Source organism: Nicotiana tabacum, chromosome 19, assembly GCF_000715075.1.
Source record: "Nicotiana tabacum cultivar K326 chromosome 19, ASM71507v2, whole genome shotgun sequence".
NCBI lineage: Eukaryota > Viridiplantae > Streptophyta > Magnoliopsida > Solanales > Solanaceae > Nicotiana > Nicotiana tabacum.
Genome location: NC_134098.1, coordinates 10,768,958 through 10,778,448, shown reverse-complemented (window position 1 = coordinate 10,778,448; position 9,491 = coordinate 10,768,958).

Genomic DNA, 9,491 nt, shown 5'->3' with positions numbered 1-9,491 from the left:
TAATTGGGGAACGAGGATCTAAAAAGTAAAATGACCAGTCGGGTCGTTACAAAATTAATTTTAGTTTGCTTAGTTAATAATTAGTTTAAGTATCTGTGGGTTTGACATCCGACTTTCGAATCACTTTATTACTTGACGGCCATAAAACTTCAATTTCTCTATTACACGGTAAAAATTGTTAACTTTGATAGATAGAAGAGGGGAGATGAAATTAGAAAAAAATAAAGAATCGCTGAAGTTGAAGATAAGGAAGATGGTGGTGGTTGCCAACTTTTTAAGGATCAAGTTTTGTGTATGACATATTTTTTTTTATTATATTAGATGAGAAATATAATGGAAAAGGGGAAAATCAATAGTCGTCGGGGTGAGAAGAGACAGATAGTGGTTGTGGTAATAGCGATGGCTATAGCAAAGTGGTGGGTCAAAAGTGAAAACAAAAAAGAAAAGAGAAGAAGAGAAGAAATCAAATTAAAAAGAAAAGAAAAGAAGAGAAGAGAAGAAAAAGAAAAAGAAAAAGAAAAAAGAAAAATGAGTGGCTTCTCACTCTCTTTGAGTGTGTGAAAAGCTCTTTCTTTGCTACCTTATTAGTTAGGGAGGTAATAATTCTCTTTCAAACAAGTTCACGAGGGGGGAATAGGACCCCGTAAAGGTAAAGTGTATATAAAAATTCGACTGTAGTTTAAGAGAGTACTTATACCTTTTCCCTATTTCATTATGATAGAAACTTTTTTTTTTTAGTGTAATCATTTGGTATTTAGAATCTATTGACCCAATTAATCTAGATTTTTGTAGTGTAGGGTAATATTAAAGAAGAACACATTGTTTACCTTAGATATTTCCATTCTTAGAGTTCGAATCCTAAACCTCTAAGGATGAATAAATCTCATCTATACACTTAAGAGCACGTTTGACTGAGATGAAACTTATGAAGAACAACATTTTTTCTTGGTAAGTCAATAAAAATACATTCTTCGTTTTTGAATATTAATAAGAAATATGATTTACTTGAACCAATAAACGGTCTTAGTAGACTTTCTAATTTTTATCACTTGTTTCATCTATACATAGTGGTGTATACTGATCAAACTCAAATAGCAAACTCGACAGCTCTTTCCAGAATGAAGATAAAAGGCAATCAATTTCATTAGGGAAGCAACCGACATATAAAGTTAGTTGGCTTTTTATTAAGAGTACCACGTTTTTTTTTCCTACTAAAGACACGATATTAAAGGCCCGTTTGGCCATACAAATTTATGTACTTTTTTTTTCTGCACTTTTTTTTTTTTTCAGAATTAGTGTTGACCATGAAAATAAGTGATGCTTTAAATATAACTGTTTTCAGTACAACTATATTTCGTATTGAGGAAGCAATCTTCTTGATCTCTCTTTTTTCAATAACAGTGACTTCCGAATAAATCAAAAGTTGCCGTAGTACACATATACTCAAGAGGCATACAGGCAGTTGCTTTCATCAACAAGAGATTAGTTGAGGTATCAAATCAGAGACACATATAAGGATTATAACACTTGAATACCTAGGTTCTATGTAATGTACCAAAATGAAGTTGGACACACCTGTCTGAGACAAAATATGAGTGTACTAGCTAGCCTATAGGAAATTTTGGGATTTTGATAAAGACAAATATCCCAAATACATCACTCATCAGAGTTCAACTTATTTTTACACTGTCAAATCAGTAAATAGATAAATTCAGGTAATTATTCATAATAAGTGAAACTAATTTGTTTCAACAGTAAGAGGAAGTTCAGTTTTGACAGATATTTAACGTACTTCTAACTCGTCTAATCCAACCGAAGATGATCAAATTGCTACATGTGTCTGGCAGATATAATCTCTATATATCTCTATAAAGTTTATCTCATGATCCAAAGCACACTATAGACCGTGACGGCGCCCAATGTCGTTATTAAGCAAGCCAACGGTGAAATATCACGTTAATTGATCATTTTATTACTTTCGAAATGATAAATTTTATTAGGTAACGAAATTTACGCATTTAAAATCGTGGGTACATACGTAATTAGTAAGGCATAAAAATAAAATGAGATAATAATATGCAAACCCGTAAGCATCTACTAGAATATTCAAAACCCGGTGTCACAAGTGCATGAACATTTACTAAGGAGTACAATAATAAAACAATATTTGTCTGGAATGTAAAGTAGACATGATAAAGTAAATAATATGATGGAGACTCTGTGGCTGCGGTACGTAGCTTGTAATGCACCTCATCATATCTCAGCAGTTGCGCCAACGCGCCAAGATGACCACCAAAGAAACTTGTCAGATCCTGCATATTTAGTGCAGAAGTGTAGCATGAGTACGTAAATCAACGCGTACTCATCAAGTATCTAGCCTAACCCCAGAGAAGTAGTAACGAGGGGTCGAATTACGAGTCACGTGCTTACAACACAGGTACAAGAGCATAAAGTGAATATAACCTTTACCGTTTATCAAATATCCTGCCAACAACTCAAGGTGATAAAGCTCGGCCTAATATATATTCCTAAATTAATTTCAATTATAAATTCAATTAATTAAGTTAGCAGATTGAGTTCAAATATTAGATGATAGAATCCTGATTCTACCCGGATATAAACATGCTTTATCTACGTATGGACTCTCGTCACCTCATGAGTACGCAACACCCACAACTAGTAGCACATAACAATTTATTACCTACGAGATAGTTTTTCCCTCACAAGGTTAGACATGAGACTTACCTCGCTCTGAAGTTCCAATAACGAGCTCCAATGCCTCTCTATCTCCTCCATTCAAAGCCAAACGATACGAAACTAGTCAAACAACATTCAAACCGATAAAAATATACTGCAACACTCATAATTAATTAATTTATAATAATTTCTAACTCCATTCGAAAAGTCAACAAATTCAAACCCTCGGGCCCACGTGCCTGGATTCCAAAACTTTTCGAAAATAAACTTTATCGATAACCTCCACGAACTCAAATATATAATTTATTCTGAATCCCATGTCCAATTTTGTGGTCAAAATCAAATAATACCGAATTATGGGTTTTGTCCTAAAATCCCACAATTTTCATAAATTTTCATGTTTATATCCATGTATTAAACCATGTATTTAACTCAGAAGGTTTAAACATCGCTTACCTCAAGATTAATGATGAAAACGACGCTCCAAAATTGCCCCAAAGTCGTCTTTGTGGAAGAAATAAAGTGAAAATGAGCCAAACCCCCCAATTTAAAACAAGTCTGCCCACAATTCCCTTCATCTCGATCGCGGAAACACCCTCGCGATTGCGAAGGCCAAAGGCCCAGCTTCCCAAAAATCCTCCTTCACGTTCGCGGTCGCCATCCCGCATTCGCGATGCCTCCAGGTCCCACTGCTTCGTGTTTACTGTCCTCAAGCTGCGTTCGCGATGGCTTAGCGCCTCCTGGCCCCGGTGTACCTTCCTTCATCGTCTTCACGACGCCCAGTCGCGTTTCCGTAGAGCACCTCAACTTTATCTACCCGTTCGCAACCCATTTGTCACGTTCGCGATGCACAAATTCCTACCCAGCTCCAGCTTCTCTTCGCGATCGTGTCCGTTCAACCGCGATCGTGATGCTTACCAGGAACACTAGAAACCAGCAATCACAAAACAAAGGAAAATGGTTTGAAACCATCGCGAAACATACCCGAGGCCCCCGGGACCCCGTCCAATCACACCAACAAGTCCCAAAAAATGGCACGAACATGTTAGAGGCCTCAAATCACACCAAACAATATCCAAACTATGAATCGACAATCGAAACCTTACGTTAAACTTTCAAACATTCAAACTTCAACGAACGCGTCCAAATCATACTTAAATATTCCGGAATGACGCCAAACTTTACATACAAGTCACAAATCATGACACGAACCTATTCCAAGGTTCGGAACCCCAAACGGACATAGATAAGACCAATGTCTACTTCAAATCAAACTTAGAAAATTCTAAAACTTTCAAAATGCCAACTTTCTATAATACGCGCCGAAATGCTCTTGGACCACTCGATGCTCAACTCGAATATATGCCCAAGTCCGAAATCATCATATAAACCTATTGGAACCTTCAAATCCCAATTCCGAGGTCGTTTATTCAAAAGTCAAACCTTGGTCAACTCTTCCAACTTAAAGCTTCCGAATTGAGAGTTTTCTTTTCAAATCTACTCTAAACTTTCCGAAATTCAATTCCGACTACGCGTAGAAGTCATAAATCATAAAGTGAAGCTACTCAAGGCCTCAAGCCACCGAACGATAGGCTAGATCCCAAATGATCGGTCGGGCCATTACATTCTCCCCCACTTAAACATATATTCATCCTCGAACGTGCCGGGAACTGCCCTGGAGTTGCCCAAAACCACTGTTTAACACCTTGTGCACCTACCCGTGCCACCACAACCCATGCGAGCACACTAGCTTGATCCCGACAGAAGATTCTTCTTCTTGCTACCTTAGCCCACAAGCCTTAGAGCCAAATTTCAGCATCTGAAATTCTCTACGAGGCCTGATTCTAACATACGAACACCATATCAATCTCAACACGGTAAACCCAAAACATGATCATCCACCCATGTTTTAATCACACATTGCACCACATGACCCGTATGCCCAGTCTAAATTCTCATATGACGCCATCAATGCGCCAACAAGCTATAACTCGAATATGACTCGTAAGGAAGAAAGAACTCTGGCAAAGAACTACCCGCGGCAAAATAGATACTATGACCCTATCTCAGAAATGAGAAACAAGGCACATGTGCAAATAATCAAGCCGTATCAAAACCCACATGGCATAATAGAGTATTACATAGAGTAGCTGATGACACGAATAACATCTAATGCCCGAAAACTCTTCCATAAGCAATGCTATGGCAAATGAACATATCTGATTTGACGTAGAGCACACATTCACATTATATCTTCCAACAGACCTCAAGTCGATTCTGATCATCCCATACTGGGCAAACAACCTTCCAAAAATCCACAATGACCCTATTCATGACCCATATGAGCAACCATCCAGTCCGAAACAAACTCCCACAGCCACAACCAAAAGGAATAGAGCGCCTTTAAGGCATAAACTCTCATATTAACTAAAGTACCAGAATCTCTGTAACGACCCGACCGGTCATTTTGAGTATTACAACCTTGCTTCCCCCTTTACTGCTCAAATAGTACTTTACAGTTGTTGTGTGAATTGCCGGGGTAAATGGTTTGGGTCCGGTGAGGTTTTGGAATGAATTGGGGTGTAATTCATGGTTTTAACATTGTTTGAGGTGATTTGAGGGTTCGGCTAAGTCCGTATGATATTTTAGGACTTGTTGGTATATTTGGTTGAGGTCTCGAGGAGCTCGGGTGAGTTTTGGATAGTTAACAGATCATTTTTGGCCTTGGGGAGAATGTTGATATCTGTTGCTGTATTTTTTGGATTTTCTCTTTCGCATTAGCGAGTGGGCCCTCACGTTCGCAAAGAGGAATATGTGGCAGGCAGGATTTACTCTTTGCATTTGCGAGGGGTCTCGCGTTTGTGAATAGAAGCTGAGTTGGGCATCGTGTTCGCATATGGGGTAGCGCATTCGCGAAGGGAAACATAGTGGGCATGGGCTTTTGCCTTCGCGTTCGCGAAGGGAAGCTCGCGTTCACGAAGAAGGGCTCCGTAAAGCATCGCGTTCGCAAACAGTGTCTCGCGTTCGCGAAGAGCAAATATTGGGAAGCACATTTTGTGCTTCGCAAACACGAGAGACCTGTCGCGTTCACGAAGAAGAGAGGTCTGGACGGGAAAGTTTAAGTTCAGAAAATGGGACTTCGTCCCATTTTCCTTTTTTAACGATTTGGAGCTCAGATTGAGGCAATATTTGGGAGATTTTCAGAGGTAACAATGGGGTAAGTGTTCTTAACTCAATATTGGTTAAATTACCTGAATCCATGGTTATTTTTATCATTTAATTGGTGAATTAAGTTGGAAAAATTATGAAAAAAACCCTCTTGATTTAATTTGGAGATTTGAGGGTCGAGTTGATGTCGGATTTGAGTAAAATTTATATGGTTGGACTCGTGGTTGAATGGGCATTAATATTTTGTAACTTTTGTTGGATTTTGAGATGTGGGCCCCACGGGTGATTTTTGGGGCATAAATTTCGGATTTTGTGGAAATATTAGTATTTTGAAATGGAATTAATTCCTATAAATTTTGTGGGCTGAATCAAATTAATTGTGACAAGATTTGAGCCATTTGGAAGTTATTACACGCAGAGTGGAATTGCTGGAGCATTGCTTAGCTTGCTCGACATTGGATTTGGCTTGTTCTAGGTAAGTAACTCTTCTAATCTTGGAGTTGAGGGTATGAACCCTGAATATATGTATTTTGTGAATTGTTGGGAGGTGACGCACATGCTAGGTGACGGGCGTGTGGGTGTGCACTATAGAAATTGTGACATAATTATTTATGTGGAATTTTATAGTTAAATAACCTTGGTATTTTTCCATGCGATTTTATAGTTAAAAAGCATATTCAAAATCTTGTTTAGGCTATGTGCCAGTATAATTGGGACCCATAAAGGTCATATTGCTGTGAATTATTGTGTTAAATTGAAAGTTCATATCAGTCATATTCATTTCATTGAATATCATAACTCAGTTTTATGATTCTATTTTGATGCATATAAATGTTTTCGGCTGAATTCCCTGTTTTACTGAAATACCCAAGTGGCTTGAGAGGTTTATGACTGAGTGAGGCCGAGGGCCTTACGTTGCATATTTATGGGATCGGGCTGCACGCCGCAGCATATTGCATATTTATGGGATCGGGCTGCGCGCCATAACATATTTGATATCGGCCGAGGGCCTGATTGTGAGGATGAGTGTGGATCGGGGCTGCCCACCTGCAGCATACTTTAGTACTATAGCACGTGAGTTATCCGTGCAGTAAGTGAGTTGTACGTGCAAATTATAGCGTTTGGGCTGTAGGAGCCCCTCCAGAGTCTGTACACACCCCCAGTGAGCGCAGGTACCTACTGAGTGCGAGTGCCGAGTGCTGAGTGACTGGGAGGCATGAGTGATTATGAGGTATGCCCGAGTGGCAAGAGTGATTGTGAGGTATGCCCGAGTAGCACGAGTGACTGTGAGGTTTGCCCGAGGGGCTGTATATGAGTGATGTTCTGCCCGAGGGGTTGTTTATGATTTTATCATTGAGTTGCATCGCATTGGCATGCACACATGACATACAGGCATATAGATGTATTTCCTCGTGCTGTACTGCATCACATCATTCATGATTTTTCACACATTTTTGACAGATGGGCGTAGTGATGCATTTGTTTTTACACGGGTTATCCGGAAGGAAAATAAAACATCTTATTTATTATTGTTAAGATTTTGGGAGAAATTTATTGTTGTCAAACTATTCATATTTTTGGCAACTCCGGCAAACGATTTGGGTTTTCACTGATGTATTTGAAAGGAAGAACTATTATTTTTGAAATCATGATTTGGCTGAGCATTTTATCTCTGAGTTACTTCTGGTATTATTTGCTTTATGTTATTATGGACTGTTGTGGACTATTGGTTATGGACTCGACCTTGGTAGAAGCTCGTCACTACTTTCAACCTACGGCTAGATTTGTTGCTTACTCAGTACATGGGGTCGGTTGTACTGATACTACACTTCTGCACATTGCGTGCAGATGTTGGTTGCTGTTGTTGTTGTGCTCGATGGTTGCGGGAGTTGAAGATGTACCTGCATTCCTGTTGTAGTTTGCTCTTGTTCAGGGTAGCCTTAGATTTATAAAAGCTCTGTTTATGTATTATTCAAACAGACTATTTATTTATTTCATTTTTGCTTTGCATACTCTATTCTTAGAAGCTCATGATTTGTACTACTAATTCTTGGGGGATGTATAAGATTAAGATGTTTATTCATTTAAATTACTTTAATAATTGTTATTGGAATTAGATAATTGAAAGTTAGCTTACCTAGCGGGTTGGGTTAGGTATCGTCATGACTAGTTGGATTTTGGGTCGTGACAAGGTGGTATCAGAGCTCTCGGTTCATAGGTTCTACAAGTCATGAGCAAGTGTCTAGTAGAGTCTTGCGGATCGGTATGATGACGTCCATACTTATATTCGAGAGGCTACAGGGCATTTAGGATATATATACTTCCCATCTTTCTTTCCTTATCATGCAGTATTGATTCAGCTTGGGACATAACTTTTTGAATTCCTTCCACTTATTCGTATGCGCACACGAGCGCTCGGTATCAGTTGTGCATCGCCGGCTTGTGATTCCATGAACGAAGTTCGAGATGAGTATTCTATGTATGGGTGAAGGGGCCAGTCTGGAGGACTTGGGGCCAAGTTTTGATCGCACCTTAAGCTCGGTAGCTTCAGTTGTAATTTGTACACTTGGACTCATATGTCCGGTGATGACCCTACAGTGAAATTTGTGGCTCGATGAGCGGTGAAATGGCGGTATGATGGGTATGTTGTGACCGCGGGATATGTTAAGACGATTTGAACATAACGAGAAGTGTTTCCTTCATATGTAAAGGAAAGGTCATTGGGTGCTTGATTTTTCGTTTCTATGTGGCGTACAGTCCCGAGTGTGAATGTTTTGAAGGATCTTTCACGATTGTTAAATTTTGGGACAAATTAAATTCTCATGTCTGGTTAGTGAGTTTGGACTCAGATAGACTAAGTGATTGCATAGTAATTATGACTGCGAAAGGGTATAACAGGATACTAGTTTGAGGCTAAGCAGGTGGGTTATCCCTTGCGGAGTAATCTACGTAGGTGTATTCCTTATGACGTGAGTAGAGAGTTTCTTTTCTGTCGACGGGGTGTATGGGTGGAGATTTGAATCTGAATCTGGTTGAGAAAGTTGACTTGTGTGTTAAGAGGATGAATACGAGCCTAGCAGATGATTGAGGTATTTTTATGATTGGCGTTGTATGAGCTTGAGAAGAATTTTTCGTTGAACTGACTGAAGCATTATGGCAGTAAGAGAGTATTGGTATTGTGAATTATGGAATATTTTGTTCTATGGCTTTGAGCCAAGTGGGGGAGTCTGCTATTGACCATTCAAAATCATGGATATATGTTAAATTTTAGTTTTGGTTTGAGGCATACTTGTGGGTTAGTTATGACTTACAGAGGTGAAGATAGAGGATGACTCGGGTAAGTAAATTTTTGGATACGGGTTACATTTAACTTTATGAAAATATGAAAATTATGGAATGATTAAGTTGTTAATTTGAAGGATGTACTGGGCACGAAGTATGAATTTGATTGGTCATGTTAAGGCAGGGTTACTTCTTTGAGTGTTGATCGTGCTAAAATAGCACATATCTTTCGGCCCGTTTGGGGCGGAGTAAATTAGATTTGAGCAGAGTGGATGACTCTCGAGAGGGTTTTAATGGATTCAAAATGTATATATGGAAATTGAATTTTTTTTGAATTTGTATAT